The sequence below is a fragment of the Sceloporus undulatus genome, chromosome 4, assembly GCF_019175285.1.
Source record: "Sceloporus undulatus isolate JIND9_A2432 ecotype Alabama chromosome 4, SceUnd_v1.1, whole genome shotgun sequence".
NCBI lineage: Eukaryota > Metazoa > Chordata > Lepidosauria > Squamata > Phrynosomatidae > Sceloporus > Sceloporus undulatus.
In genome coordinates, this window is record NC_056525.1 from 24296174 (window position 1) to 24305876 (window position 9703).

General features: G+C 41.6%; 1 long non-coding RNA gene across 1 annotated transcript; it reads left to right on the top strand.

Annotated features, from left to right (window-relative positions):
- Positions 1-777: 777 nt before the first annotated feature.
- LOC121927719 lies at positions 778-6741 on the top strand. Its single transcript, XR_006103315.1, has 3 exons — positions 778-2693; positions 5518-5666; positions 6612-6741. It is a non-coding gene; the product is annotated as an uncharacterized LOC121927719 (long non-coding RNA).
- Positions 6742-9703: the final 2962 nt, after the last annotated feature.

The window sequence follows — 9703 nt, forward strand, 5'->3', positions numbered from 1 at the left end:
TCAGTGCCGATGTAATCATGTTGTGTCTGGCTAGGGAGGATGTAACCAAAGTCTTTTGCAATCTTGCTTGATGGTCCTCTGGGGTGGCTTCAGGGCCTTGTCAATAAGTTGAGGGAGTGTTTGGGTGTTGTGAAGAGCCCCCAAAGTGCATGATAAAGGACATACACATAAGGTAAAGTTACACATGTGGATGCCCCTAACACAATGTCAGCCAGAACACCCACCATGCCTCCTTGTCTTCCCAGGTTCCTCTCCAATCCCCTGACATCTCCACCAATCTCCCCAAATCATTCCATAAAATCATAAGCAATACTCATAGGTCCCTCGGGGGGAGTGATTTCCCCGTTATACATAATCTCCCCAAGCCTGTTTTAAACCTTGAAGGGCCTTTTTAGAAAGTGTCAGTTACTGTCTGATCATGTCCTTTTGTTTTAAAAGGTCCACAACAGGACAAAAGGTAAGAACTGAAATTTTAACACTTAGGACTTTATCGCACACGTATTTTTAAACGTTTGGGGAACTGAAGGAGGACGCTCATGTGCACGCTCTTCTGGTAGAAAATGGAGTTTATCGCACACAAATACGTCTTCCAACAGGCCCCGTTCTGCCCCCCCGGTGCACACCCATCCAGTTCTGATGGTAGCCATTTTTGCCTGAGGGAAGTAGTTCTGCCAGGGGGTGGAACAGGGCCTGTTGGAGGACGTATTCGTGTGCGATAAACTCCGTTTTCTGCCAGATGTGCATGCACACGAGTGTCCTCCTTCAGTTCCCCAAACGTTTAAAAATACGTGTGCAATAAAGTTCTAAGTTACATCCCTAAACTTTCTTGCAAATACAATTTGTAACTTTTCAGAGGAGAGAGACATGGCAGAGATTTTTTGAAGAGTACTGGGAGCCTGATGGGGAGATATCTACCCACGAAGGTCCAGGGTTGGCAAAAATGTTCCCTGGACCCTCAGATGTTGCCTACCCCTGCTCTATAGAAGAGGAATGCATCTTAAACTCTAGTTTTTCCTCCCACAAATAAAGACAGCACTGGATAACATATATAACCATTCCTGGACTGCATATCACACAGGAAAACCAGCAATGATGAGAAAGCTGTTTTTCAGGCAGCTGTTTTCACCATGTTACTGCTGTGTGCTTTCAAGTCATTTACAATGTATGGCAACCCTAAGCTGACACTATCAGGCAAGATTTCCTTGTGGGGAGGGGTTGTCTTCCTCTAAGACAACATGATTTGCTCAAGCTCACCCTGTGGGTTTCCATAGCCAAGCTGGGATTTGAGCCCTGATCTCCCACATCATTGTCCAACACTTGAAACAATTTAAAATAAGTACTGAGTCTTATACGGCTGTCTAAACATACTGGTTGACTATGATATGCACTTGCTCTTTTGAATTAGTAAAAAGCTCAGCATTGAGCACTGATGAGTTTCCAAGATGGTTGTGCAGCAGGCATCTGAAGTGCCTTGCTTGGGACTTGGGACAGCAAAAACCCCGAGAGTGGTAGAAACTCCTTTCCTGTAGCACCTCTGAAAAATAATTGTGTATTGTGTGTGGGTTTTTAAAAGAGCACATTTTATTTCTTCATGCCCTAGCAAAAGACCAAATAGAACTGGCATGTTGCTATGGATCCATAGTGTGCATTTTTGACCCTCTTTGGAGTTGTGGGTAAATTGTTTGGCCATAGCACTGTAGCCAGTCCCTTCTAATACCTGCTATCATGATCCTACGTCATAGCCTGGACAAATCTTCAGCACCAGAAAAACCATAGCCCTTTCTCTGGGCTGCCAGAGTCCCAATTATTATTTGCCTGTCTGCTGTTTCCCTGACTGATTTAGATACTTGCTGTTTTTCTTGTCCCTGTTTTGCCAGTCTTTATATGCTGCTTCAACTATAGCAATACTGTACTAACCATAGGCTTAAGTGCAGCAGCATAAAGTCACGTACTTCGAGAAAGACCCATCAATGGAAATGTTTATTGTATCAGGCTACTGCATAGGCCTGTTTGGCCAACAAGACAGCTAAAGTACTAACAGCATATTTCCAGAAGCACTGTGGTTTTGTTCCATGTACTCTGGTTCTCTGCAATTGCTGTACTATCCTAGATTATTCATCCTTACACAGTTGGATGTTCTTTTACTCTGGAAAGGAATTCATCTGGATGCAATCAAATGCACACGCTTCTTGTCATTATGGGCACTCAAACCTCTCTACAGAGGATACTGATAACTCTATTACCTGAATTTTAGGCAGATGCATCGTAACCACTCAGCATCCATGCAATTCCCATTAGCATTAGTACAGGAAAAAATGAGCATACAAACAGAGAGGAAAATACATTTAGGAGGTCCTTGATTTGCTTATTTCCACCATCTCCTTCAGATAAAGTCACATTTGAAAGCCTTCAGATGTTTTTATCTGTATTTTAGGATGGGTGGGGTGTAGTTCTCAGTATTTCTCAAGCACACCATGATGCTAAATGTTTCTGAAGGACTAATGGAACTGAAATTTTGGGTAATAACTGCCTTAAAATGATGTTTTTATAGATATATAATTCTGAAATTTCATTCATCTTAAAGGCAGCCCTGTAGATTTGGATCCACAATTTGAAAGAAAGATGATGTGCCATTGACTGTAGCAATTTAGGAGAGAATTATTGGAATCTGAATTCTGATCAGAGGACAGCAGGTAAAATAATGATAATGCAAAGAAAAAGGCAAGATGCTTGTGAAGGGGGAGGGGGGGCTTTAGAGGCAAAGTTACAGGCAGAAGTGAATTTTCTGTAGCCACTTCCTTAAATGGGAGGCACAGAACTTTGCTTTCAACAAGATTATAGATAATAGGATAGAAGCTTAAAGATGATAAAACACTGATGGGAAAAAAAAGCAAAAGATGTCAAAATCTTATATTTCTGTTTTTCTAAAAGATCTACCCTATAAGGAAATAAAAGAAATGATGGAGGGCAGCTGGGAGGGGGAGTTTGATTGGCTCACTTCACAGCAACCTCATAAATAATGTACACTTTTGTGCTATTATTGCCCCACAATTTTGTGGACAACAGGTTATTGTTATGTGCATTCAGGACAGCTCCAGCTAGGGTTTTCTTGTCCAGCTTTTTTAGAGGAGTTTTACCATTGCCTTCCTTTAAGGCTGAGAGAATATGAGTTGTCCCAGGTTTCATGCCTGAGTAGGAATTTGTCCTAGTCCAACATTCAAATCACTATACCAATGGCTCCCAACATTTGGTCTTCCAGTTTTGGACTTCAGCTCCCATAATTCCTGACAGTTAGGCAAGTTCAGTGGGATTTCTGGGATCAGATGTCCAAAACAAATGGAGGACTAAATGTTGGGAACCACTGCACTATACCACACTGGTCCCAGTGGATAACTTACATATGAATAAATGAAGGATAACAGATTAGGGTGATGGACTGGTTGCTGCAATTGTCCTGTAAATGTGGCTCATGTTTGACAGAAACTGGGGGAGATGTGTCTTGCACTTTAGTGGAGTAAGGTAGAAACAATGTATGGGGTCTATATTCTGCTTCTTTTCTGCAGAATATTTGTTGTTATTTATTCATTTATATCCTGCCTTCCCCCCAACAATGAGACTCAAGGTAACTATCAACATATCTAAAGCATTACTTATTAAAAATTATACAAATTCTGATAAAAAATAAGTATAAAGCCACTGACCAATGTATCCAGTAAAAATAAAAAGCATAAAAACATGAAAATCATTAAAAGATTATACCGATCATAAAACATTATACAGATAATACAGATCATAAAACATTTTTTAAAAAAACAGAACAAATTCAATTTCCAAAGGCCTAGTGGCACAAGAATATTTTCAGTTGCTGATAGAAAGAGAGCAAGGAGGGAGCCATCTAGGTCTCCCTAGGGATGAAGTTCCAAAAACTAAGAAAATATTTTGATGAAAAGGAATTTTCATTCAAGATTTTGCATATGGAAGCTGTTGCCAGCTTTACAGTTTAGACAGCATCAGGCTGAGATATTGCCAAAGCTACCTTCTTGAAACTAGATATTTGTTTGTAGAGCAGTAACAAGACATTTTGATGCCTGAACCTGAGGCAAAGGACAAGATGTTTTCACATCCCACATGTGGAATTAGGATGACAGGAAAAAGTATTGCTGGCCTGGTAGTTGAATTTCATGTCAACATTGCTACTGGGGCAGTACCTTCCAATAGCACTGACAACAGCAGGCTAGGTTAGGGGATGGCAGGGGACCCGCATCTTCTCTCTCTGCCTGCCTGATTCCTTCCCAGAGCTATGAACTTTCTTTCCCCCCCCCCCATATAATCTTTATTATGCAAATTTTACAAATACAATATATTAAAAACCACAATAAAGTTACTAAAACAAGATGTACATTTTTTTCTTTCCATTGTCACCTAAAAAGATGTGTGTATGTGGGGAGGGGGAGTTACTTGAGATCCCCACCAACTGTGTCAGTGTGTCCTTTGGCCAAGATTCTCTTTGTCAAGGTTTTTCAATATTATATTCATCCCTCCTCCTCCTCTTTTTCAAATATTCATCCTAACCATATACAGCGTGCCTGCGTCATACACGGGTGCACTTTACGCAGACTTGAGCTTACGCACTCAAGTCGCGGGGTGCACGTGGTGCAGAAGGGGTGGCACGTCCCATTCAATTGAATGGGTGCATGTGCCCGTTGAGCCCCGCCACCACTGCACTGCCGTGAACAAGCCCCATTGTTTCCAATGGGGTTTGAGCATAGGCGGAATTTGCCTTACGTGGAGGGGTCTGGAACGGATCCCCACATAACGAGAGGGCAGACTGTACATAAATATCTCTAAATCTGGAGAGCAGTGGATCTTTCATGCACATTCACTCTATTGACTCAAAGCATCAAAAAGACACCACTCCTTCAGAACAAAGAAAATCCAGTACCAATGGTTTTTGTGGCACATTTCGCTGCCATCTCTAATGTGCTGTGGTTTTTGCAGGTACTTTTTTTGGGGGGGGGAGCAGAGTTGGAGGCTGCATATCTGCAGGCCCAGTGTCACCCAGAACCTTCAACCATAGCTAAACATTCCCCAACAACCAAATAAGTATAGGGTTGCATGCTTGGATTGTGAGTGGTCAAATTCTCAGAGTATTAAAAGGCAGTTGAAACCCCACTGTGAAAATATCCTCTGAGAAATTAAGTCAGCATCAAGGAAGATAGAACTATCTTGCAGGCAGCATGCTGCACTCCAAATCTTAATGCTGTCTGCTTACTGGAAACATTATAAACATTCACTCTCGGCTTAAGCCATCCAGACTTAAGATAACATTCTCTTTTTAAAACATTTGTACAAAAGGAAAATGAAGCTTTGACAATCTGAAAACAAAAGTGTTTACTACTGTTGTTCCAAGAGCCAAGTTACATCATCCCACTGCAATTTTTCATTGCACAACTTTGGTGATTGCATATATTCACAAAATGTGGTGAATGAATAAATCTTTCTTGCTTTCATCTGCAGAAAAGCATACTGATCAACTTTGGAAAATGAAATGGGAAGAGGAAACAGCAAAGTTTATCCACTTTCAGTCACGAAATGTAGAGGACACATAATCTATGGACCTAAGCACACATGATCCAACTGACAGTGTCATCACACCAACATAATCAGTAAGTGATGCTACATGTATCCAATAATTGAAATTGTTTAAACAACAATTTCAATTAAAATTACAGCATATGTGGAAAATATTCAAATGGCTGACTCTAAGGAGCCCCCATAGAATGTGAAAAGATATGAATTCATAGTGTCACTGGACCTAGATGATAGGGTGATTTGTTTTGTTTTAATATACAGAAATGCTTAAACATTTGTACATTGTTACACTGTGAATTCATACTTGTAGTTGCATTTTTTTAGTCATAATAATCTACATCTTCCTCCAAAAAAAAAAAAACCACATAGATTTCTTTTGAAAAAATCTTTATATGGCACATCAACAGATATTACCTTTACTCAGGTTTACTGACTCCATAATAATTACTATCATGTCATTTCATAAATGAATAAGAAATTCTACTTTTATTATTATAATAATAATAAGCATGATTTGAAGTAACCACTAAAATGTATTAAATAGGATCACATCTCCAGGAAATGCTGCCAGAATGTTGTTGTTGCTGTGTACCTTCAAGTCATTTTTGACTTATGTCAACCCTAAGATGAACCTATCATGGGGTGTTGGCAAAATTTGCTCAGAGAATATTTGTCATTGTCTTTCTCTGAGCCTGAGGGAGTGTAACCTGCCCAAGGTTATCCGGTGGTTTTCCATGGCTGAGCAGGACATATCCTGATGTTTTAGTCCAACATTGAAACCACTGCACCACACTGGCCAACTGTAGAAGGCTCCAGAACACAGTAGTGGAAATCTCAAGGCACAATTCTATGCATGTTTCCTCAAGTCCAGAGCAGATATAAAAATTTTCTCAGTTCCACCACCATCACATGCACACTGGGTGAGGAGATGGGAAAGTTTTCTCAGTGACTGTTGTCCAGCAGTGTAATTCTTTTTCATGGCTAGGCTGATCCTTGTTCTGCTCCCCTTTTTCCTACAGATAAAGCCCAAAGAATGAATGTCTTATGAAGATAAATCAATAATTTCAATGGGGTTTGTTGTTGTTGTTGTTGTTGTTGTTGTTGTTGTTGTGTGCCTTCAAATCATTTCCAACTCATGATGACCCTAAGGCAGACCTACCTCTGGGTTTTCTGGGCTGAGTGTGTGACTCACTCAAGGACACCCAGTGGATTTCCATGGCTGAGTGGAGAATCAAACTTGATTTCCAGTTGTAATCCAACAGTCAAACCAGTACACCACACTGAGTTTCAATGGGGCTTACTCCCAGATAAATGTCCAGTATAGGATCACAACCCACATCATTCCTTTTGAATCATTTCTCTGCTTGTTTCTCCACATGCAAATAATTCTGAGATAATAAAGACCCGCATTCTTGTCTCTTAGCATTGACTGCAAGCTCTGTGCATTTCCTTTCAATAGAACTTCACCTAATAAAATAAGATAGAGGTAAAGATTGCTCAGACTGCACCAAGATAACAGAAACTGAGTCTGTCAGACATTTGAGCAAAGCACGTTCTCTTTTTATAATTGCCTTCCTAAAAACATCTCTGGCAACCCCTTAAAATGATGATCTTCCAAATGCATTTTCTATCATCTGTTTGCTGTTAAAAGACAAACTTGCTCAAGAGAGAAAAAGCACTTGAAGTACTCAGGTGTTGGCTTTTTGTTGTTGTTTTTTTAAGAAATCCTATAAGACGTCTTGAATGATGAAGGGCGCTGTTAATGCATCCCAAACTATTCAAGAGATTTATGGGACAGCAATGAAAGAAGAGGGAAAATGTTTCTAAAATGGAGGACAGAGAAACTTTTCCTTATTTTTAAAAATGTAGAAATATAGTTTTAAGATTGTGGCATTCATAAGCTGCTTGCTTATTTGTGTTACTAGCAACAAAAAGTATTATGAAGAGACTTTACAAATCAGGGGCTGTTCCATATCGTAAAATATGCTCTATCCTGGCTGTAGTTAGGGTTGGGAAAAATATGCTGGAGCTTAGATTCAAAGGATGGAAAGAATATCCATTGTCGTTGTTGTCGTCGTCATCATCACTATCATCATTATGTTTACTATGTTTATTTATAATCCTGCTCTTTTCCCAAAACTGGGATCCAGAGTGGCTCACAACATTAAAATAACAATACTTGTTCATTTTCTGGCTGAAGAAAAACCATTTTCTAACAATGGGTGGAGTGGGGGGGAGGAGAAAAAACAAGCAAACAAATCAAAAACCAGGAAGAATAATACAACAGTAAGTCTTTTGCACAGTTTCGTGGCAGTATTTGCACATCCCTAAAGGGACCATGGAAACTTCTATGTACAGAAAGATATTGTGGGTTGTTTTTTTCTGCACAAAACCTGTTTCGAAGGAGAAAATAAGGGTGTTTGTACAAAATCTACATTTTCTTACAGAGAAAAACCCCTACTATATTTATGCACAGAATAATTCTCTGTAAAACTTCTGAATGTTCAAATATGAGGACAATATTGCACCCAAAAATACTTCCCACCCTACCCTACCCCACCCCCCAGACACACAGAGATTTCCATCCCAGACGCCTGTGTACTTATCATGGGCTTTGGAGAGAACCACCAATCAGGTGGCTGGTAAGTGGGGCAGAACCTTGTCCCAGGCAGGAATGAAGCCATAGGTTTCATTAAATTCACCGTGAGCAGTTGTCCACCTCTGAACAACACTTAGTCACTTAGTATATAATAGTGCTTGTTGTTGTTGTTGTTATTTCTTACCTGCCTCTCCCCACACATTGAGGTGAGGAAACAACAACAGTTAAGAGACAAACATTACTGAAAAAGACATTGGTTAAAACACACATCAATTAAAAAAAAAACAAGATGTACACATATGAAAATAATCTACATTTAAAATTCATCATTTAAACTTTACAATTTAAAATCATCTGACTAAAGCCCATTCCGTACGGACGTACTAGGGTTAGGGAAAGTGCATGCCTTACACACGTACCTAACCCTAGTACGTCCCCAGGACGTACAAAATGGTGGTGCCCATTCCACACGGGGGCCGCCATGACTATGTCACGACTGCGCTGCCCCAAACGGGGCAGCACGGAAGTGACATAGTGGGGCCACGCAAGGGCGCTTGGGGTGACCTTTCCGCAGCCCCAGATGGAGCTCCGTTTCGGAGCTCCTTCCACGATTTGCATCACTGGCGCAGCCTCTACACGGCTGCGCCAGCAACGCAAATGAGAAAAGGGCCGAGTGGCCCCTTTGTCCGCGTCCCTGCCGCCGTTGGGTGTCCTTGGGGCATGAAGCCCCAAGGACAACCCTTTCCAGACCGCGGGGAAGCGGCCTTTTGCCGCTTCCCCAGGGCCTGGAAAGTGGCAGATCGGGGCCTCAGAGGCTGACGCTGTGGCAGCTGAGGCCCCGATCCAGTGGGGAAAGGGCCAGTTACAGGCCACCCCAAACGGGCAGTCTGTAATGCACCCAGGTCTGCTGGAACAGATGGTCTTTAATGCTCCTTTGAATTCAGACAGTGTATTTGGCTGTTGAATCTCTTCTGGCAGGTCATTCCACAGTCTAGGGGCAGCTGAAGAAAAAGTTCCCTGGCTGACAGTTGCCAACCTAGTCTTGGCTGAGCAGAGTAAATGTCTGCTCATAGGATTTGAGTGTACTGGGTGGATTATATGGGAGCAGACAGTTGTGCAGGTCTTGTTGTTTAGAATTACAGAATCTTAAGGGTGACAGATGAGTGGCTTCAAGCCCCCTCTGGCCGCTCCAGCTGTGACCAGCCTCTGATCAGCCTGGGAATGTCGCAACCAGACACTGCAGTCCTGAAGCCAGCTGCCACTGCAGTCCTAATCAGGCCACCAGCAAGGAGTGGCTTTTTGCTGCTCTTTTTCTAGTTGGCTTCAGGCTACCATAGGTGGCCTCAGAGTAGTTTCCAGCTGCGTTGGGGGCAAGCATTGTCTGTACACCCTACCCTAAAGTATCTGGAAGCTACTATATTTTGCCCATCTGTTTTTGGCCTTAGAAATATAGAGTTGGAAGAGACCATAAGGGCCATTCATTCTAACCTCCTGCCATGCAGGAACTCACAG